General features: G+C 43.9%; 1 protein-coding gene across 3 annotated transcripts in view; it reads left to right on the top strand.

Annotated features, from left to right (window-relative positions):
- The window catches only part of LOC118506374 (neural cell adhesion molecule 1-like), a 120933-nt gene that overhangs the window by 48253 nt on the left and 48129 nt on the right, over positions 1-24551 (top strand). The window lies entirely within an intron of this gene.

Genomic DNA, 24551 nt, shown 5'->3' with positions numbered 1-24551 from the left:
TGAGCTTGCCTGGGTGGAAGGGCCACAAGCGGTGAACTTTACTTTGGCTTTCCAGTCTGTATCTTTGGGTCATTTATGGTACAGGAATGATGATTTAAAGGTCGGGAGTAATGGGCACGAGTATTTATGGGAAACGGAATTAATTGCCAATGTGGAAGGAATAATGTTTGAGGAAGTGATTAATAGGATTTATTGTAGAGCTCAAAATGATGATTATCTTATGCATACTTTCAGTATAGAGCAGAGTTGAGAAATTAATATTGAAATTGAGATTTGCTGTGCTGTGCTGAAAGCTTTTAAAGGAAGGTTTGGGTTCTTAGGATTTTATTTACTTGTGCTCACCTTAAATCATAATTTAACTAAGGTAGACACCAAGATAGGATTTTTTGTGAAAGTTAAAGCAAGTAGAAGAATCCAAAAGTGGCAGTCCAAGGCCTTTTGAGGTTCCAGATTCAAGGAAAGAGATGCCAGGTACAGAAAGAACTGTTAAAACTAACCGTGTTTCTCATTCTCCCATATAATGCTTTCATGAAATTGCATCACATGGGACTAGCTGCTGGGAAATTTGAATCTTCGAATACAAATCCTAATAAGGATTCGAATCTCAGAATCAGGTTATGAATCTTAATGAAACATTAATTGAATCCCTATAGAATCTCAATCAAATCCCAATCGAATTCAAACCGGGTTCGGAACGCAATCGGATTTAAAGCTGATTCAAACTCCTAAAAGATACGAATCAGATTCAATTCGGTCATTTAAAATTCAATGCGATTCGAATGTTTTTCGGGGTATAATCATCAAATTTTCTGAGTCCCAAATCTCCCAACACTAGTTGGTTCTTGGCGATTAGGCTTGTTTTACATGACTCGGCTCAACCTCTACAAAAAATCCGTGTTAATCGTGACATTCTTGTCAAGCATTTCCCATATGCTCTAAGGTGCCAAATTCTTACGAAAAGAAGCGCAAACATGTCTTCCAGCATTTTTATGTCTCCTGGAGCCACAAAGATGTAGGTACAAACACATTTTGTCGTCTCCTGAGAATATTCGTTACGGAAAATGCCAAACACGATTACCTGCTGTTGAATCGCAATTGAATAGACAATTTTTATATTTTTTGTTGTTGAAAATCAACTATTCCGAGGTTTAAATCTGAATATTAAAAAGTCAAACAAACAGTCCTACTTCATAAATTATATGATGTGAAAAGTCAAACAAACCTTGTGAAAACATTGAAGAACACTTATTCTGCTTAAAGTTGTTGTAAGTTTCTTGATAAGCCCTCATAGGTTTGAGAAAGATACAGGGCATTTCTTTCCTTTTAAATGCCTATATCCTTCTTTAAATTTTAAACGTTATCCTAAGCACTTTTTAATCTGAATCGACTCGCTTGCATTGTTTGCATGTCAATAGGATTATGTGCACGGGAAAAATAATTCCATTAGTTAGTGGCATTGTTCAATTTTTCATGCCAATTCCCCTAAAATACCCACTCCGAACCGTACACTTTTGGCTGCATGATAGGCATAACAACACTTTACGCCATCGCCACCACCCTTTTGCCTGGGATCAAATGGTTGTGTTGGCCCCACTTGGGGATTTGATAAATATTCGTTAAACTAATCTTATTCCACCCGCAATCGGAATGCATGACAAAAGCCCACCCCAAACACATACACACACACATACAAACAAGGTAGAAAAATGCCAAAAAAACACACACAAATACTCTGTTAAAAGAATTTCACCCGGTACACACAAACCCTCCCCCCCTGGGAACGCACATCCCCTCTAACCCCGCTCCGAAGTGCAAATGGCACTACACTGTACGTCATCCGGCAACTAGCGCGAGCAGCAACACAAAAAAGTGGAATATTAACGAGCAATAAACCAATTTCTGACACCAAACATCATTCATCAAACCTTTCACACTAACGCTGGACGGGGGAGGAAAAAAACGGAAGTAGCAAAACTACACGAAACCAATCCCCGGCTCGAACGTCGGTCCACGTCCAGACCGTTCTCCTTCCCGAGGTTACCGGGCACCGTTTCACATTGTAGGAGCGTTAGCAAAACCAACAGACAGGTGTGATATTTGTCATCGGGTTTGAATCAATTTATTATTTAGCCCCTTTTGCACGGGCCGTGTCGAGTGGGGTGAGTTTTAGGCGCGAACTGGCGGTCTACATTCGAACCCCGGTGGCCTAACATCAGCGCGGGTCACATGCCACTGGCCTGGGAGTTAAGTGTGTGTGTGTGTTTGTGAAATGGAGAGCCGAACCGAACGAACACCGTCATGAACACGGCCACTGTGTTGCTGTTAAATGCTATCACACTTTCACTGTGGAAGAGGACGCCAACCGGGCCCATGAGGTAACTTTCGCTTCGGTGTGGAGCCTCCACAGGACGCAATGTACAGAATTTAACATTTAGTACGAACCTCGCTCCACACACTGACTGCTACCAAGCCAGGACCATAGTTCATCATTTTGAAGTTTCTTGTTCGTCTTGTCTTGAAAGCCAAACCCCGGGGAGGCGGTCCGGGTAAGCCGTCGAAGTGAAGGTCGTCCGGCCGAGACGGAGATTAGAAATTCAACGCGCATGGAAGGGGCCTGCTCGGTTCGTGATTTGCTACTGCGCCGTCACGGAGGCGTCCGAAGGGCAATGATCTTGTCTTTCGGTGCGCCAAGCAGGAAAGGCATTTGATAAGAAGATATATGGTTTCTTGGGAGGCCCGCCGGGAGCAGCCTTAGCGCTTCAACACGAGCCCGTACGATGGTGCCTGTCTGCTGGTAACATCCATCATTCTAGCGGTTCCTGGGAGGGGGAGCTGGGTCGTACGAGCCGGCGATGGCATGTGGCTTGTTCGTCACCGTAGTTCAGCATCATCATAATCATCATTCAGGTTCATCAGGCATCGAGCCGGTGACGTCAGCGAGCAAGTGAGTCCTGAAACGAAACCGACTAACTGCGAGTGGAAGGAATTATTTAGACAGCACAGCAGCGCGATAGCACGAGACAGATGGGTTGAAGCTCCGAAACTCCTGGAAACTGTGGCCCGATGTGCCTAGGTATAAAGCCGGGGTAAGCTTATTCGCAAGCCCCGGTACCCACACTTTTACGCGTCATCTAGATGAAGTAAATTTCCTTTCCTTTAATTAATCTTTTATCTAAATTTATTCATCAACATGTACGGGGCCGATTGGATGGGGAGCGGTAGTGCTGTCGGGGTGACGGTGTGCCGCACATTTTATTCATACAGCCACGAAGCAACGATGATGATGCGGAACGGGAAAGGGGTTGAAAAGGCGGCCCAGAAGCGGAAAAGCTTTTCCCGGATAGAAATGTACATTACGAGACATTTACACAGACAATGGCGGAGTTTGTTACGCGTTTCGCTGTCATGTCGCGGCTCGTTCTGTACCGCTCACCGGCAATGTTGCAACAATTCGTTCGCTTCACAGTGTGAACAAGTAAATTGGAACGGGGAATAGGGGAGGGGCAGGGTGGAAATTTGGTTGATAAGATGGCAGATAAGTGTCGTTAAGTGAATGGAATGGAAGGATACTTGGTGGGTTGGTGTAGTCGCTCGCTGATTGCTGGAGCATTCGAAAAATACGCAACCATAATGATGAGCACGTAGTGGTGCCGCCAAGGTGGTATGAAATCCGATCACTCAGCATTTAAGGCATCGGTGTCACGTTTTTTGGAATTCGGAAGCAATAGCAGAACATGGGGTGAATGGGCTTAAACTCGGTTTCGGCAGGTAGAATTTTGTCAGATGCCAGAAATAAATTGATTGTTGTCTGTAATGAGGTTAGAGCGTTTAGGTGGGAATTTGATACGTTGGGCCTTTAACAGTGTAAAGAATTCGGTTCGATTGCTTTGGTCTGATTGGCAACATGTTCATGGAAAAGAGTCTTTAAAATAAATGTTTGGTATGAGGTTTTAGCGTAAATTGAATGATTATTACACTTTTTCGTGACTGTGTTCGCATTATTTTTGTATGCATGTGTGATTCGTATTTTAGGACGAGGTTTTGGATCATTGCATTGCATCCGTTACTTTCGTTAACTGACTCAGGGTAAGGATTAGAGACGACTGAGGTCCCACAGACCCAATGATTCTATAAAAACACAGGTTGAAATGTTAACAAACACACACACACACATCTAACATCAATTGTTTAAACGTCATATGTTCTTAGAAAAACAGCATTCCAATCTTGTCTTAGACTTGCCAAATAGTTCGGAAAACTTTGCTGATTGACAGTAGAAATTTGCCAATGGAAAACCGATTCCCCTGTACGGAACAAAGCTTTGTAAATTATCCTTGAAATGAAATTGCTTCAGGCTTTCTGGTTGCGCACTGTAAAATATGACCCACTGTCTGATTTAAAATCCCTTTAATCATATCAATCAGCAGGTAATTGAAATCGTTCTCAATCTCGCCCTTATTCGTTAAAGACGATTCCGAGCACACCATCCATACGACTTGCTTTGTGAGTACAAACTTTCACGAACTTCGGTTTCGGCCCGATAAATACACGATAATCCGTCTTCTGTGCATACAGTCAACCGATGCTGAACATGAACTATCACTTGACAGCTTTTCGGCACCCAGTTTGGCCGAACTGAAACCTTCGAAACAGACAGTTCAGCTACTGTGTCCTATCGCCTATTGCCGTATTGTTTGCGGCTTTTGAAAAACGCTCATTCGGGTTTTGGGGCTCAAGAGTTCGGTTGTTTGGTTACCCTCCCCCCCCCCCCCCCCCCACTCACCCGAAAACCCTTGACAGTCTCAGAAGATTTGCTTTCCGAACGTCGGAATGACATTTAGTGCCATCTCGCCAAAAACCAAACCCTGCCACTGAGGTGCATTTAATGCAGCTCAACGACGCAACTCAAACACTTGCCCAGAAGCCTCCCTTTTCACTGGCACCATAGCTGATGGAACTGTTCAGCAAAGGTCGTGACCGAACCCCGGGGTAGGGTGAGTTGCATATTTTATCCAGCTACCGATACAAATCATACCGATTTCGGTAGCGGGCTCTAAAGTGCGCTTATTTTCGCCAAAGATGCCTCCAGTACAATCCAGGCCTTCGTTCAGCATGATACCAGACCAGGAATCGTACGTCTTGCAAGATTTGTGAGCTAGCCGGCAATGTTTTGCCTGGTGGAAAAACTTTGCCTTGCGGTCGGGAGTTTGCCCTGTTTCGGGAGACAGTTCAACCCGTCGAGGCTTTGTGCCAGGGAGCCATTTTCGAAATGGTGTGTAAGAGAAAACTATCCGTTACCGCAACGATAGAAGCGCGAAGATCGCGTCTTACCGTCGTCGGGCTGATGGTTCGGGATGTGCAGCTTTATCATCCAGCCCGGGGTCGGTCGGTGGACGTGCGAGATGAAATATGGTGTATTTAAGTCCCGTGCTCGTGAGGCAGGCTGAAAGTTTTCCACTGAATCGCTAAGCGATAGCGAGAAGAAGCTCCCCGTGTGTGTGTGCGAGCGAACGATGGTTTCAATTGCCGGATAATGAAAGTGAGAAATGAGATATTTTCCATGGAAATCACTACCTCCAAGTACGATCAAACAGCAGCGCGAGCTACCGAGATTGTGCAATGCATTCTCGCCTTCGTCGGGTCTTACCGTGTCGGAATCATAAGCCGCAGTAGAACCGCTCCGTTGCGAGAATTAAAATTCGAAGATTGTTTGAAGCTTTTCGACCAGAAAATGTAACACGGAGCGGTTGTTTTCTGGAAGACAGTTTTATAAATAGCTGTCGCTTAGTTAAACGGTACGCTGATCTAGGGAAGAAACGAGCGTCCCAATCTTACACGGCCCATCCCAACAAATATTCACATCAGCAAAACATCAGGGTCCGGTTCGGTGAATCCTCTCGAGAAGAAATGATTTATCGCACAGATACACTTAGATTGATTGCACACACGGGTTACGGGGCAGGCGGGCGTGCAATTGTAGCAAAGAGTAGCACGATCGTCACATCTTGTATGCCACTAACAGGCCGGTCGAGTTTCGAGCGGTTAGTCCATCATCTCTAAGCTTTCCCAGACCAGAAACAGAACAGAAAAAGGGATGCAAACGAGAAAGGAATTGGGATGAGCAGAGTGAAAGGCAAATATTTGTTTGCAGCAGCAAATGCTTTAAGGCGTCCCAAGCGGAGGGCCTCCATATTCTGGCTGTCCAATATGGAGTTTGTTTTGATTTGCTGTCGCATTCAAAATAACAACATCTTTCCCAGGTCGCTCAACAGCTGGAACGTTGAAGCGGCGATGGTGCAAGACGTGAAAAACTAAATCAAACGCTTTTGTTGTGTGTCAAGGCGTTGCCGGCGGTGTCACACTGTTTTTTCTCACACTGTGTGTGTGTTGTCACACTGTGAAAAGGGAACGTACGGGGCAGGCAAGCTATCTGCCCGAACCATAAATTATGCAACGCTACGTGGTACGTAACAAAAATGGCATCCATATCTCATCCATCGAGACCGGTCCAAAAAGCGCCATTTCTTCCTACACTCGTCCTCATCCTTTAGCAAGCGGTCCACAAGAAAAGCTTCAAGCTGCTGTAAGGATACGCGTCAAACTGCGGTACGATCGATATCTTCCACGACCCGATATTTGGGTGCTTGCTTTCGGTCGGGCGGTGAACCGGATGCTTCCGCACGCTTTTCGATCAGTTCGAGCTTTACCATTAAAGAGGGATGGGTCGTTATGTTTTACCACATAACGTTGCGTACCACATACGCCCCAACCGTATAAGCGTAGCGATTGATTATGCCTTTTCCATATGTTTGGTGCGACATGCGACCGGTTCTGACAGATGAGCTAGCTTTTCGGGAGTGTTTGTGTCAGCTGAAATTTGGATCAATGCAGGACTGGTTGGCAGCAAAACAAGAAAAAAAAAGCGGCACGCATATGACCAGGTCGTGACAGCTTGCATGACGGATAAAGCGCCACTTTCAGCCCTCGGCACCGAATCGCTCATAATTGATCAACGATGGAGACGCATGGTTGTTTACGTATGCGATTATTTTGACGTGCGGTTCATTGCGCGTGTGTCGATTGAGTGATAAAAGTGGTAGAGTTGGTATGATGAATTATTTTATACCTTTTTTTTCCCTACCGAAACATTCGTTTCGTATTCTCTTGGTTGAATGTTTGGCTATCGCAGGTGAACGATCACACGTCCGGGTAGGTAACAAAACCCATGCGGAAAAGTGACACAATGTAAACAAGTTGTTTTGGGTGACAACTTCCTATGCTGAATGGGATCCACATTGAGATTGATTTATGGTGCTATGAAAAACGAATGAACATTCAGACACACACACGCACACACAGTAAATTGTTTGCATCATTATCAATAACTCAAAACGGAGGGTTCGGTAATTGAAAGGAAACAATAAACATCCATCAAAATGGTGCACATGATGATTGTATGATTTAGCCATCGGGTTGATTTCATTAACCCGTTTTGGTGAAAAATTTAAAAAAAATATATAGCTTATTGAAACCCAAATTTATTGCAATTGCAATCAAATATTAATTGCTGTTTGGCGTATGATAATTTGATTAAATTATCTTAATAATCAAAATCAACTTAATTAAAAGTAAGCTAGTTGTTGTGCATTATGTATCGTTAAAGGACAACACTTTCAAAATTATCTTCAATAATCTTTAGTTGTCTTTATATTTATTTGAATGTTTATAATCTGCCAAACAAACATAACAACTACATAAATGATTTGCCAAAAGTCTATCAATTAGGGAATAACGTTTTAATTAATTATAATTGAAATAAGACTTCCTTTTTATAATCAATTATGATTTATAGCTAATTTTGTTTTCAGCTATTCATTATAGTAAAATATCAACACCTGGAATTACTCTGCACCTAAAATGCCCTAATGTGTACGGCGCAGGTGACCAGCGGATTGCCTACTTTTAGGCGTCAATTTAAAAGCTTATTCAGTAGTGTTTGATTTAAAAAATGAGCAAAAATGTATTTATTTTTATAAACTACTCATTATTATCAAATATACAACCAAATGAAATTTAGATCTACTTTATGTTTGGTGCCTCTGAAAGGCATTTGAATCATTTACAATCAGTTCTTTTAATTATACCCAAAAGTTCCTACTCAAAGTAAGCAATTTTATAATTCTGCTTTATAAAGTAATCAAATGGTAATCAATTCTCCATTTTCAAAATTGCAACTTAAGTAAAATATTTTTCCAAGACTTCTTCTTCTCCTTTGGCACAACATTGTTAATTATAGACTTCTGTGACTTGATTTTACCAGCAGCTGAGCAGTCAGTCCTGCGTTGCCAAGGTTACTTGTATTAAACTTGAATTAAACTTAATGCTTTCTTATTATCATGCAGCCAAACTGCGAAACATATCACGTATCACAAATAACTGCTTCTCGTTACCTCGTTATAGCAACAAATATTGCTACAAAGATACCTTAACATCATCAACGACATGCCTCTAAGCCCTTCTTAAGATCAACGAAAGATTATTCGTATTTGATGACACCGAAAGCAGAACGCATTATCTGCAAATAAATCAACACACCGACCCACTGCTTATGTACACCAAGCAGCAGTTAATCACATTCTTGCAACTGGCAAAACCATAAAATGGAGCAAAACTTAAACCAACAAACAGCAAAACAGCCTTCTTGTCCACCTCGGCTCGGTGTGTCAAATTGCGAGAAAAGAAGCCAAACTCACTCTTTCCACATATGTGTGGTGGCCCTCATCTCCCAAGCTGAGCTGATGAATCCGAATACCAAAAGTGTGTGTGTGTGTGAACCTGCCGTATGCTTATTGGCAGTGCGCGATACCATCGCACCGGTGTTTACACGGACGAAACACACAAGGCACCGTAGAAGCCTCCGACGGTTGGGTCCCAACGAAATGTGGCACGTTTTATGACACCTCTGCGAAGGTGTGTGTGTGTGGTTGATCCACTAGAAAAAGGCGGGTGGAAAACTCCCCAACCCCACAGTATGAACGGAACGTCTGCATATTGCTCGATATCGTTGCTTTTTTTTCGTTCAACTGCGTTTCGTTGAGTCTGGGATGCTGTGAGGCGCTTTTTTCTATCCCCAACGGCTTTGCTTATTGAATCGGTTATATACCAAGAGGCCTGCCGTGTCCCGTGTGGTAGAGCTGGGATAATATCTGCCCACCCACCACCACTGCTCGGCGAACATCAACAGGCATTTTATGTGTTTTCGTTTGTTTGATAAAAATCAACCGGTGCCCGGGTAAATAGAGACCCTTTCGCGTACACCAACGTGTTCTCCGTAATCAGCAAACTGGGCGGGTACGCTCACTCACCGACAGGGAAAAAGCTGCTACACATATGCTAGACGTTCCACAGCTCGAAGTAGAGAGTGTGTACGGTGCGGTCGAGGAAAAATGTTTTCCCAGCGCATAAGCATGCTGATAAAATCGATTGCTTTCATCACCTTGCGGTGAGAGCATGTCCGGTTTTTGGAATGCTGTTTTGAGCGTTTCCACCAGGTTCTACGGTGATGTTTCACGTTTTATACAAACAGCTCTTGGTAGCACATCATCATGAATGTCACACCGCTCGCATGGTGCCAGTTGCGAAGCGGTTCCCTACTGCACTCTACACCTCAGACGCTTCTCCAGCACACCAGCAAAGGACTTCACCCTCGAGGTCCTCGAACAACATATTTCTTTTCAATAACTTAACGACTCCATTCTATGCTGTTCTGTGAACTGTGTTGACCAAGAGAGGAGAGAGAGAGAGAGCGGGTGGACTCAAGTGGACCGGAGTATGGGAAGTTGGGAAATTGAGGAGCAGCACCCTACTACTTCTACTCCCTCAAAGCACTCACACACACACACAAAAGAAAGTCGCGGTTTTATCCATCCTTTAATGAGAAAAGAAACACTTGAGGCGATACCGTGGTGGCCGTTTGCTTACCGGGGCATGATTGTGTGCCCACTGATAACGACCTACCACCAACGCAAAAACTCCGGACTGCCACTACGCTCGGGATTGTCCCGCCCAAGCACCCAAGGTGTACCTCGGTCGGTTCGGTGCCATTATACACCCGGTTGCATATTCCACTCCCTTTTGTGTGTGTGTGTGTGCTTGTTTTTCTCTTCTTAAAGCTTTTATGCATCGTTTCAGCCAGGGCGATTTGTGCCATAAAACCTGGCACGAATTACGTGCAGCTCTGAAAAAAAAGCACAGGTATAACGGTGATGCTGGTGGTTGGATGGTATCGGCTCTACCGTGATGGGAGTAGTAGTGCACGTTACGTGAAAACGTGCGGTCTACCACAGCAGCACTCAACAATGTCCACCGTGAGGTAAAGCTTTACGCCCCGCTTCTCTTCGCTTCTCCCGAGGACATCAAGAAATACATAAGCTCACAGCGGAAGAAACCACAGCCCTGGAGCCCGGAGATCGATGCCTCCGGGGCGTCGGAACATAAACGTAAAGCCAAAGCACAAATAAATTATCCACACAAGATGAATACGTAATATCTTAATCTTCATCATATTATGTGTTCCGTAAGGGCTTTTCCATCAGGCGAAGGCTTGTTTTTCGCTCGGCCCTTTGCCGACGGTGCGCGATGGGATATTGGGGAAGTGGTAACGGGATGGCGGGGGGGGGGGGGGGGGGGGGTTATGTGTTATCGGGTGTCTTCTATTTCTGGTTCAACGGATGCCGAACCGGGTGCTGGCGGCAAATGGTGGCAAATGGTGGGGCCCATCCGAACAGCCGCACGTGAAGCAGTATCCCCGGCGGGTTGCGAGTTTTTTGTTTGCTTCTGCCTCTGCTCTTCTGCTTTTATGAGCGACTCAAGCCTTTTATGTGCGTGATTGTGTCATTCAGTTCCTACGGTGGTGGCGGAAGCCGGTGGCATTTTCATCACAATTCTTTGCCTCGTGTTTGGTTCGTCATATTTGATGGCTGCTAAAGTGTGATGGCTTCAGGGGGGGAGGAGGATTCAAGAATAGGACGATGAAGAAGAACGAGAGCGAATGGAAGAAATCTTAATGGGCCAAGAGAAGAGGCCTTCTTTTTAGCCGTGGTTTTAAGGGAGGTTTTTTTCTTGTGTGGGCTGTTTTGTAGCTTGAGACAGTTTTATGTGGGGCTAGAGCTGGGTGTTATGATCGTAGTGTTAATCCGATGTGGTTATCTTCTTGGAAGGATTTTTTGTGCTAAATATAATATATTTTTGTAAGGGTTTTTCACTCTTAAAAATTATTTAAAAATATTTTTGTAAACATAATGTGAGAAAAAAGCGTCCACCTTCATGAGAAGTAACGAAAACTTAGCAGAAGAAAATGATAACAATGACAGGCCAAATGCTTTTATCGTTAGCCGTAACCAACACATCGCAATTACTAAACGATCGGCCCATTTCTACATTATTATCAGATTCTGGAACACCAGAAGTTTCCCAAGCTCGAACGTTAAACCCTTGTCCACGTAAGTAGGAAAAAAACTTTCCCCTACAACACAAAAATGACACTTCTAATCACTGTTCCGATGAGCCATGAAGCTGGAAACTTTTCCCATCGCACCGCACCGCACAACACCCGTACAATGTCATACTTGTTTCTTTCGAGTGAGTGAACGGTTTTTTTGTTGTTGTTGTTGTTGCTGCCTCAATTGTGTATCGTGTTAGTGGTGATGACCTTCTTTTTTCTGTCAAGGGTTTTGCCAAGTTCCAACCCATCGGGAGAGGACAGGGTGCAATCAGTAACACTCATCGCCACTATCCCGGATCATGGGACCAAAGGGACTCAAACGGACGCTCTGCTCGGTGAAGGACACACTCACGCACACATACGATCGCTTAACTTTGTTCGCCCTTACCGAACAGTTTTGCTGACGCGTTCGATAACATCTCGTGACGCGGTTGATGGTTGGAGCATGTTGGGCTGGACACTTCAAATTACGCATGACTGACAAGCCGTTACAAAGTGGGAGGTGAACAAAAAAGAAAATTGATTGAGAAGGAGACACACAGAGAGAGAATGAGAGAGAAAGAGAGGAAAAAATTGACAAAATGTTGAACAAAATTAATGGTTTAATACTGCTGAGCCTGGAGCACGAGGCGGCCCGAAGGACACAAAGCCCATTTTGACTTATCTGATTCCGGAGGTCCTGTCGTTCACTGGCAGGGTGTGTTCAACAAATAGAAATGTTTTTTGATTAAATAATTAATTCATTAAACGACGCATAGTTTAAAAGAGTTGCTTGATTTTTTATTCTTTTTAGGCGACATTTTAAAAAGAAGGCTAATTAGTCCTTTGTTACGTTTAAAAAAGGACTCTTCAGACTTTCCAATGATTCAATGAGTGTTTAGAAACATTATTTGCAAACCACCTAATCACACTGGCCATAAATCAATTGAAATTAGGAAGAGCAATCTTGAAGCTTTAGTTAAAGTTGCCTCCAAAGTCTTTCTACCGCACGACCCAGTAAGCGAAGAATTGCTATAGAACATTGAACATAGGGCATAGGCTTCAGGTGTGTTCAAAGTCTTCAAAGCTGGCAGCTTATGGCGTCCGGATGATTTAGCTCTCTTTTATGGCTCATGGTGGCATGCCTAAGCACTTGGCTTGAGTGACAGTTCGTGATTAGACAAAGTCAGGCTTCTTTGAGTTAGATGAACAAAACCAATCTTACTTTTGCAGATAATTCAACAAATGTTACAATTTTTTGGTAATTCTTAATGATCGATAGTAGAAGGGGACCACTGTTATATCCAATAATCAAACTCCTGCTTGCGATTCTTGTGCTGAGCTCAATCAAGCTAAAATTGGGTAAAAGCATCACCCGAAAGTGACTCTGAGTTAGAGCAGAAAACCCGAAAAAGAGGATAAAAAATGTTTTGTTTAGTTTTCAGTAAAATTCATTTTTTTGTATTCTCCTATAGTGGCCAGACCGTATAATTTACGACTCATTTACTAAAAAATAAATAAGTCTTTTCGTTAATTTTCGATTTAATAACCGAAAATTATAATTTTGAAAAAAATGTTGAGTCGCAGAGAAATCTATTATGATTTGGTGAAGAGGTGTTGGTAGAAAAAGGGTGTACTGCTTGATTCTTGTTTTGTGAGTAAGTTTATTCATATTCTAAACTCTAAACCCTTGTTGATTTACTCCTAACAATTCTTACCTATAATTCATCCGTGACCACCTTCGGGAATGGCATGCGGATTGCCTACATATTAGGCGCGAACAAATATTGAGTGTTTTTATTCTATTGTCTGTCACTGTGTTTGGTGAGATAAAATAAAATTAAAGTTAAAAGTAAAACAACTAGAAATAAGGAGGCGATGTAAGTTTTGCTTCCCAAAACAAATCCCAAGAAAAATTAGCTTCGAAGAATCGAAATACAGTTTCTAAGCTCACCACTGTTGAGAGTTTATTCCACAATTGCTTTGCAAGCCAATAGCTAAAAAGTATTTTCAATGATTAGAACACACAAATACGCTGCTTACCCGAACACATACACACACACACAGACACGCTTCAAATTATGCAGCACATACCTTTCAGTGATCCCTTAAACGAAGTGCTAATTAATTTAATTAGATCAACCCCCCAATTTGAGGCGATCTCGCTCCATTCTGCCGCACGCATGAACTCAAAACGGGATCCCGCGGCGAATGGCGGCGACCGGCAACATTTAGACTACATAATGCCAATAGTGCGCCGGAATAAAGGCTGGCCGTGCTCCTTCACCAAGGGAGCATATTTCCATTTAATTAATTTTGATTTTGATCTATGGCGGTGGGGCTCGCTCGACATCAAACGCGGCTGCAAACAAAACGGCAAAATTTTGCATTGCATGTGGTGATAATAAATTCATGGTGCAGTGTACCACACTGCATTGTTTCGAATGGCTTGTTTAGAGCAGCGACAGTAGGAAGGATCGTGGCAAATAATTATCACAAAAATATAGCTGAGCTCAAAGGTTAAATGTTTTTAGAGGTAAATATTCGGGAGTTTCAGTCAGCAAAATTCCTCCGAAACTGTTCCCTCCAGGAGGATTCTTAAGACATTCTTTAGGACGAGAATCTCCCAAGAAGTGATGTTTTTCTCTTCCAAAGATATTTATTTCAATCATCCACCAACATCGTTTCCATTTTCATTCGCTCGACGGAAGAGGGGGGGGAAGGGGTGGTTGAGGCGTTTACGGAAAATTATTTTGAATCTGAAACACAAACAGACTGCTTGAAAACAAATCTTATTTTAACGAGATGCCGATGTGCTATCGAGACAATGTTTTCCGTATCAGCTCGTTTCGCACCGTGGCGGAATCGTTTCCCGCGAAGCACCACCAGAAACACAAAATCGGATGCCGTTGTTTTGCTGTGCTGCTGCCTATATTATGCAAGCAAAGAGGAAAAGTTTCAATGACTGTTGTTGTTGTTGCTTCTCTTGTTCCAGTTTTATTTTCTGTGAAAGGATCCTAAAAATCAACGCAATCATGTCATGTTCGTATTTATTCTACCTATTGGTGTTTCGAAACAATGCCCAAATACTCCGTTCGATACATTTTTCCTGCACTGGGAAAAGGTGCTGGAGATGAGGAGAAAGTTTTTTTTGGGTCCTTCTCGGAACCTGACTTAAAGGCCACGTGTGCAGGTACGGCTGAGAGTTGAAATTGATTTTGCTTTTTGGTTGGGGGACTCTCATTGCTCTTTATGAAATTTAAAACAAAAATACAGCAGGTTATTATTTTGCAAGGATTATATTTAATAAACAACGCCTGTGCTGTGTTGAGTTTCGATCGAGAAATGGCCACAATGTACCTCCCGCTTAAAATTCCTGAGAAATCCAACTGTTAAAGAGCTTTATCAGACTCCGGAACCCCAACTGGATTATGTTCCATAAAAGAGTTTCTGCAAGCTCGTACCCGTCCTTTGAATCCGAATGTCGGATGCACAGCTTCTAGCGAAATGAAAATATTACACCCCGAATGGTAAAATATATTTGTAACGCAACAATCATGCTCGGATTTTCTCTCGTTTTCTGGGGAAAAATGACAGGCAACATGCCGCTTTCCAAGGATCACTCCACCAAGGTTCGGATTCCCTAGCGAACGCACAATGAATCACTCGTTTTCCGAATCAGGATACCGAGTTTCCAAGTCAGTTTTTTTTGTTATACCACCCGCTTTAAATAAGGCATGAAACCCAAACCCGATAACTCTGCCCCCTACTGACCAACACACCTTTTTGATTGATATTCTGACGTCAAACGATGAGAAGGCCAGGGTGGAGATATGCTTCGTTAGCTACCGTTTTCCCTAGGTTCAAATGTTCCACCTGCTCACTCACCGGCTGCTGGTGCTGGGTGAGGTTCAGCAGTTTAATATCGTTTCCTGTCCTGTCCGTGTGCGTTTTCCCATGGGAGAAACCTCGATGCCAGTTCTACCGGGTCTCAAGGGATCCTTTTAAAATTGGCCTAATTATATTTTAATTGGATCGTATTATTTTTCGGTTTTTTGCAACAACAACAAAAAAAAGCTTCATTCGCCCCGTTCCTCTCGAGGGAGTTTGTTTTTCCGTTTGTGTGCGCATTTTGTTTTTGGTTTGTTTTCTTTTGCGAATCGATTCCGATGTTGGGAAGGTTTCTATTCGGTGGTGAAAAACAACCGATGACAACCAGTGCGATGCGGTTTTTTCCGATACGCGGCGCTGGGTGTCGTCGGATCGAGTGGCTGACACAATCAAAGCAAATCAGGCAAACAAGTCACACTGACCACCTGGAACCTTTTTGTGTCAGGAGCCCTGATTTTGTAAAGCTTCTAGGAAGTGAGAAGGTCGTATCGGAAAATGAAAAACAGCAGGGACATTACATTCGTGATGGACAAACACATACACATACACAGAGAAAAAGCGGGCAACTCAAAACCCAAATGGAAAGAAATCAAAGAACCAATCAAATCGAGAAATACAAGTTTAATTGACCTTACCGATGGGTAGGGGAGATGGGTGGGTGAGGCAGGGTGGAGGTTGAGCGGGTGGGTGAACCATCGGGGGTGCTGTGGTTCGCTTCAAACGATTTGTGTCCTCAATTTCACAGCATCTTAACACAAGCTCCTCGAACCTTACCCTTTACCACCCCACCCCATCCCCCCCCTCTCATCATCTGACCGGAAATCGATTGAAATATGGCCACAAGCCGGTTGGAAGGAGGGGGAGTCAAAACAGGCCATACGGGTTTTGGAAAATGGCCGATCCCTCCACCCCATCGTTTCACGGTACGTTTCCCAGGGAACGAGCGAGGGATAAATCTTAACAATCGGACTCGGAACGCTTTGGATGAGGTAAAACGAAGTCAAACGGTTAAAAGGATAGATGAACTTCAAACGAAAAGCCGGTTGGGAAAAAAGGGCTCGGTTTGCCCACCACCCGGTTTCGGTCAGATTAAGCGGGAAAAAGGGCGAGCGAGCAGGGAAAATGTGCAGGTGCCAACCGGACCCGGCCAGTGATTGAGGTCAACTGGTCAGGTTGTAGTGTTTTAAGCTGTGCTTTCTGTTTATGGTTAATCGTCAGAAGGGTAGTTTAAGGATTATGGGTAATTTAATTAACCGATTAATGAAACTGGTTAATGTTAAGCTTGATTGGAAAAGTTGGCAGGTTGTCTGGTAAGTATCTTGACGGCATATTTGGAGCCCAAGTCTTCTTCTGGCACTATTATCTGTTGATTTCGGACTGCTTTGATATATGTTTATATACAAACCATAGAACTTTTAAAGTCCAAGTAATCACCTACTTATTTAAAATAACGACTTTGTCCAATACTGAGGATTGCTTCTTAGTCGCTCTCACGAGTAAAATTCTCAGATGGACCTTTGGAATACGTGCACCTGAATATGTGCCTGGACAATGTAAGATCTGCCAACTGAACGAACAAATGGAAATTTAAATAGACTCCCCAGGAGCAGCTACAACCTTTGAGAGAGATTTTGGCCAAAATCTCCAAGTGGCTGAAGCGCTTGATGTGTAAGGAAAACTTGGTTGCAATGTCTTTAGTTTTCCTTCTTGCTCTGTGCTCAGTTATAGAAAAAAGCGATACATAGCTTATCGTCAAGGCATTGGACTAATCGCGGCATCCACTGATATCGCTAACCCCCAACTAAACGCCTAAACTTTATATGTTTTGAGATTGTGCATCGTAACGAGAATAATGTAAGATACTTTACACACCGAAAAGTTTTCCTAAAGCTTTTCACAGTCCTTCTCTCTAATCTACATAACGCGTCCCATAGACAGGGCAGCACCAAAAGCATCCGGTCCAGTGAACCGACAAAACGGCATCCTAATGGAATCTCTTCCGGAACTTGACCAGTGCTGAGATCCCTCCCAGTACATCAAAAAAACAAACACAAAAATCTGTACCAAAAATCACGACCAAGTACAGGAAGATTAGTTTCCGTTGGTGTGCGGCCCGAAAAACAACTCACTTGCCCATGTACTGCTCACTGATAGGCCTCGATTGTGGTGGAGTGTCGAACACCATTACAGTAACAAAGTGAAACACTGCCTCCCGCGTCAGCATAATCCGGTTCGGGATCATCCCACACAGCAATGGGCCTGGGGTTTCCATCGTCGGCAGCGAGAACCACCAGATTATCGTTTCGTTCCATTAGATTTGCGCGGAACGATCATCAAACGTTTCGGCTCGGAACGCAATTTGTGCTCACGAGTGAGTGAGCGCATGCGGAAGGCCCGGTTCGTACGCTCTATCGTTCACCATTAACGAGCATTGGTCGATTGTCTTTCCAGCGACTTCCGCGTGGTGAAGCTTTCGCGGGTCGCTCTGCAAGACAGACTGTCGACACTGTGGCCCTCGTTCGCTTCGTTCCACCTGTCGCCGTCGTGCCTTGAGATTATTTGCTAAATCAATAACATCTCTTCCAATTTCATTCCGGTGGCGCTGCTTCTCGGTGGCTTTGTCGGGAAGTCAAAAGCGAGGCGAATGATGGCACACAAACAAAAAACGAACGTCCCGGAAAGACAGTGAATGTGCCACAATGTCGTGCTTCAGTGAAGCATTCCCACGTTCCCTTTTTTTCTACTTGGCGTACAGAAAAAGATACTCCTGTAGCACAGCAATGGAATCGACGTTTGGGAAATAATAATCGTAATCTTATTTGTAATTTGTCTACCAAACTCAAGTCACCGCTCCGAGCAGAACCAATCGGATAACGTAGGGAACGCAGAAAATAAGTCGAATGAAGGGGAAAATGTATGCCTGTGCGCGTGTGTGCGTTTGTCTGCTTTTAGGTGCCGGAAAGCATCTTTTGCTTCACGCTTTTCCCATCTCGATGTTTTCCAACAGCTTGTTTGCTGGATGGGGGACGCCAAAAGAAGTATTGAAGAACAGATAAGCGTTTCATTGGAAGCTTGTCATCGTTCGCCTCGCCATAAAGAAACATATTTCCGTTCATTACCAGTTCTGGATGGGAAGCGGGAGGGTAACCCTGATGTTTGCAACTTAGCAACGATTGCTTTCGCTTTAAAAACGGGTGAGTAAATTTCTGGAAAAAGAGAGCTAGAAAAAAATCCCCTTCAGTTCTTCTTCCCTTTCGAAACGCTATTAAACGGGGCGCATAAAATTCATTCCCCCCCGATACGATTGTCAAATGAAATGGAAAGGAATTCTCAACCTCAGGCACGAGCTAGCTAAATGTTGAACGGGGAGCTGAGCTTCGAACGCGTTCGTGCCAACGCTAGTCCAGACCAGTTTGTGACATTTCACAACCCATCACAATTCACCACCGATCATTTTCGGGGGGGGGGGGGGGGGGGGGGGATTCGGCACTGCGCTTAAATGTCGTTCGCCCGTCGTTAATAATCGATCGTTTGCGGTGGTGATAATTTTAATTAGTGACAGCCACCAGAAAGCCATCAGCCATTCGCAATCGACCAATCGCTTCATACGTGTCAGACGTATAATACGTGGCACATACAGGCTTAAGCCACACAACAAAAAAACAGAAAAGTCGGGGGGGCAAATTGAAAATCCAAATTGAACATCAGCGTACAAGTTCTGTGTAAGCGGAAGCTTGTGGGTTGAGGAACGCTTCAAAAATACATACACACACAGGCATATGGCTACACCGAAACATGGCTACCTTTTCCGGTGCGCTCACACGTGCGCCCGTTGGCAGGGCGTATAATGATATAAATTAGATTTGTCTCCCTGGCATGATTTCGGTATTATCGGCATTTATTTGACATTATCAATGGAAATCAGTTTTGTCAATTGTTCGTGCACTGGCATGAGCGGAGTCTTTTGTTGGTCTAGTTGTGTGAAGCATTTGTGAGGGTTTATTGGGGGGGACCGTTTGTGGACAGGGATGTGTGGCCTTGGTTATAATTTGAAAGAACTTTCGACTGATACTGGTAAGAGCAAACGGGATGCTACATTCTCATTTCTGAGAAAAAATCTCATGATTTACTGTTGTCTAAAGCCTTCTACAGGCGTTTGGCAACGCTCAATGATATTATAAGACAATCTCTTAAGGAGTATCCACAAATAATTGTAGCAATATAATGCGATAGATGTTATCACATCGTCTTCTCTACTTCTCTACTACTCTCTTTTTCTCTCTAGTTTCTTCTTCTTTCTAAGCCTAACGACCTCTTTGGGGCATGCTTACCATTTCTGGCTTACTAGACTTAATGATACCACGTAGTTTGATAGTCAGTCCTCAATTAAACTCCGGTCCTGCCGAATGGAGAACGACAGCGCTATCACTTTAATTATTCAAACATTTGTAAGTTATTATCAATGATCTTAAAATGCTGTTTATAACATCATTTCTATCCAGAATAACACAAAGTAGAGTTTCATAGCAACCCAAACGTTATTCTCATATCTGCTTTCTCAAGCTTTACTTGTATTTAAACTGAGGACTTTCAACTAGCTCAACTAGCTTTGTTTGCCATTTCATCTAATGGCTACGGACTACAGAGTTGTTCAGATGTAGACGGTGACAAATTATGATTATACAGGTGAAGACAATGGTGAACATGGTCACAAGGAATAGATAACAGTCTCAATAGGTTCTAATCATTAGTCTTCGTTGTATTATGAAGATTTCTTCTCCTTTGGCCTTACAATCTCATCGAAAGGTCTTGCTCTGGTATCGCAACTCCAGTCAGTAAGTGATCTTTATAGTCATTCAGTGCAATTACAGTAGCCTTCTACCTTTACTACACTCAAAAGCCAATGATTTATTGAACCCTTTTCTCTGGAACTGTCCCCTTGTACTTGCTCGCTCATTCCATAGGTCATCGTAATTCCTGCAATAAATAAACTACACATCAGCATGTCAATCTTTTCCATATTTATGCCCCTGCTTTATTGCAGTGTAAGCTTATGTGAAGGGGCAAATTGTTTTATGCCATAGCCACAGCAACACAGTCCAATATATATCATGGCTGCATATGAAATTACCGGTGCTCCCGGGGCCGAAGCACAAATTCTACTAAAATGCAAGCTTTCATCGTCGTTCTCGTTTACCGTATTGTTGGTTTACTTTTGCTTGGCAGATCCTTTTGTGGAACCGGGATCTGCTCCGTCATCTGTCGTGGGTTAGCAGGCGTCATAAAAATCACTGTAATTTGTGTAATATGCTTTGATTGTGGAGGGCCGGATTCGTTGTTGTTTTTTTTGCGGATGCTGCCCGCCCATCGTAAACCAACCAACTGACCACCACACGCGCCAGCTGTATTCGGTCAAAACTTGTCTCGTGGAAGCCGTCCGGCTGTGTGGGTACGGATAAAAAATGTATATAAAGGCTCGAGCGAAAAGTTGATGAAGCAAACCGAACCGTGCAAAAGCCGGCTTTTATTGTGCCGATGACGTCAGCATAACTAAACATATGATTCAACGAAAAGATCCGTCCATCCGTTTATGCATTCATCCACCCCGACAACTGTCCATTTTGGGGGGGGGATGGGAGCTCGCTTGTTTTTCCTTGCACCCGCGTCCTTATCCCCATTGAGGGAGCCCCATTTTCCCGGCGGCACACCATCCAGCCGAGAAAGTCTTACACTCCAACCCGCCACTCCATCGATCATCGTGATACCGTGAGTGATACCGGACTGCGGGCCAACACATACGGTCAAACCCCGGGCCGCTGCTGGCTGTGCACGGTAGGATAAATTTGTTATTCCCCCAGCTCACGTTACCGGAATTTGTTTTATCGCCGCTTAGTTTCACATTTCCATTTCCAAACGGTTGGACCGAGTCCGAGGCTAGATACGGGCTCGGCTCGGAAGGATTTTTGCGCCCGTTCCAATCGGAGGGAACTCAATCATTCACGATAGAAAGTATCTTCTGTGCCGTGAGGCAATTTGAGGGGAAAACAAAACGACGCGAGTGAAAAAAAACCGCTCGCTTCCCATTTTATTCCCGGGAATGGGTGGGAAATACCGGCCTCATGAAGCCATCAAAAAGGCTTCAAACCTGACTATGCACGGTTGAACAAAGCTCCGGAAATTGTGTCCGATTCAGGCAATCGCTTTTTCGGGAACCCGTTTTCATATCGATATTCAAATTGTACTTCACTTTTGCCGGGACGGAAAAGGGGGAAATGGGCTGGCCTGGACGGGAGTTGTGATTTTCTTTTGCGAATGAAAAACAATAACCGAACAGGCTGCCCGCCCGGTTCGCTTTGGTGACGAATGAGACGAGCCACAACTGTGGCAACTGTGGAGAGGAAATTAGGTGGTGTGCAGATGTAAATGAAATTGCTACCGTGAATCACACAACAACAACAACAACAACAGTGCTGATTGGTGATGGATCACTGCAGACCCGGTGCGATTGTGACTGATTGGTTTTGTTTCCTCGTAATGGACAGCTTACAAATACAGCTGTTTATGATTGGGTTTTTGGTCGGTTTCGGTTGAAAATGTCCGTGTGTTTGGTGAATGAGCGGGTTGGAATAATTTGTTTACCTTGCTCCTAATAAAACAATTCATTTTCATTTAGAAATAAAATGGGTTAGCACATAGTTATGATCAGTGTGCCAGCTCAGTTTAGCTTCTTCTCCAAAAGCTCACAATTTTTCGCGAACAAGAGTAAAAAAGACTTTAAATTTGTTTATATTTTTCATTGGATTTAATGCAATTAATTGTAAATAATGTGCGTGTGCTATGCAGCTTGAAAAGGCTGAACTACGAATGAGGGGTTTAATTTATTCTTCTCTATTTACTCATATGCTTCTTTTGTGCTAATAATGTTATCTGATAGGGTAATTATTATTTAAATGTAATGGAAATGCAATTTTCACGGATTCTGAGATAAGTTACTGAGGTAAACTAGTAAATTTCAAGCCAGTTCCAGAATCGGAAAACAATTACTTACTTACATCTCTGTAAGTAAGGTCTGTTGCAACAATCCTCCATACCGCTCACAGCTTAATACCGTCGTCTGTCAGACGATTATCCTGGCTGTCCGGTGGACGCATCAAAGGCTTCACTACATCCCTCCATATGGACCGCTTAAAAGGATTTTACAGACTGAGTCGTCCGGTGTCATTCGCATGACGTGATCAGCCCACTGGAGCCTGGCGAGTTTAGTTTGCTGCACGATGGTGAGATCATTGTACCGCGGCTCTCCATTGTCCTTCCACACATACGGGGCTTAAAATCCTGCTGAGCTTCTTCCTCTCGAACGCGGCTAGGATGGTTTCGTCAACTATGTCTCGGAGGCTTATGTGACTACTGGGACTATAAATCTTCTGTACAGTCCCAGATTGTTGTGTTTTGGACAGAGTTCAGGTTTCAGAGGCATATGTGAGTACTGGGACAATGAATGTTCTATATAGTCTTAGCTTGGTCTGTTGCGATAGGTATTTAGAGTAGAGAAGTTTCCTCAGGTTATAGTATTACCGGCTGGTAGCTAGCACCCTTGCACGTGACTCAATGTCAATTTCGTTATCAGTGGTGTTGAACCACCTTCAAAGGTGCGGTCATTAATTTGGGTTTCACGTCGTTATCTTTCAACCCGAGGTTTAGTGCGGCTTGCTCGATCTTTGGAGAGCCTCAAATCAATCATGTTATTAGCGTATGTCAGCATTTTGATTGACTTCTACTTATTCCATCCTCCAGTTACGGATGGCTTCCTCTAGCGCCGGATTAAAAATAAGACAGGCAATCCCATATCCCTGGTGCAGACCCCCGGTGACAGTAGAGATCTCGGGAGAATTTTCCATGCACCCTTACCTGGCCATGTGATGTTGGCTATTATCATTCTTATAGACATAAATATGCCAGCCTCATCATCACACAGGCAAATGGTATATTCAAGTCAAAGAAGTAAGATAATACAGGCTATAACCTCTCAAGATTTTAGAGCCGTAGTCAAGATCAGTCAGTTGTTTCGATTTAAAGTGAAGCAATTTTTAAATTCAAATAAATTGTACGAATTCCCAAATCCAGAACGGAAATTGTTTTCCTGTTCCACCATTTGAGTGATCCAAAACGAAATAAATTGAAGACTCATTAGCCGCCCCTAGACTACGGTTGTTTTTTTTATGGGACATAGAAAACAAATAGTAGCTCAAAATATACAAACACCAACACACATCAGCCCGCTTCATAGGATCAAACCTAGGCGTCTAGCGAACCCAATCCAACCGGTGCGCATTCAGCCGCATAGAATCGTTAAGCGCTCATCGCCTCCGTAAACGTGCCGGGTAGGAACCACAAAATTAGCCCCGCACTTAATCCCCGAACCCCAGCATGCAAACAATAGGCACTGCCCGGCGTAGCAAAAAAAAAAGGGTTGAAGGCGAGACAACCGAATGTTTGAAATTCAGTCATTTACTCCTTTCTATCGTTATGATAAAAATCCCAAAACAACCCCATTCCCTGCGAGCGGATCATATTACGGACGCGAAAAAGGAAAGCAAAAAACAAACCTTCCACGCGTTACCACGCTCAAAACTCGCAATTCGACCAACGACCACCCGGGGAGCACATGGGGTTGTGTGCTGTCCGGGCTGATGTTGTCTGAATCCAAGCTGATGTTATCCCCGTTACGCTGGGCCGGGTTCACAACGTGACGCAGCCTCGGATCACCGTTACCGGTTGTGTGTCGGGGTTTTTTTTTTCCGTCCCAAACCGGACCGAAGGAGCCACTGGTTAGCTCACGGCCAACACCGTGCTAGCACGGGATAAGCCGAGTAACAAGGATCACGTTCCGCTCGGAGATGGTGGACCCACAGTTTTCGCCGTTCTTTGCCGTTCGGTGAGGTGGTTTTGCCGAATCCGTGTAGCTTCATTCGGCACCCAATGAACCTTTTTTTGTGCCTTGTTGTGGGAAGGCTGGGTGCTGCGTCTCATCGATAGGTACGATGGTACGGGTTCATGGGTCCATTTTCATGATTTCAAACACACACATACACAGGGCACTCTCACCACCAAACGACGACGTGTGTTCGAGACGTGGTCTGGCCACCGGAAACCGATCCCGCGACGTTTGCAGTAGTCG

The sequence above is a fragment of the Anopheles stephensi genome, chromosome 2 (assembly GCF_013141755.1).
Source record: "Anopheles stephensi strain Indian chromosome 2, UCI_ANSTEP_V1.0, whole genome shotgun sequence".
NCBI classification, from domain to species: Eukaryota; Metazoa; Arthropoda; class Insecta; order Diptera; family Culicidae; genus Anopheles; species Anopheles stephensi.
Note: the sequence above shows the minus strand (reverse complement) of the source record. Positions and strands in the feature narration are given on the sequence as shown.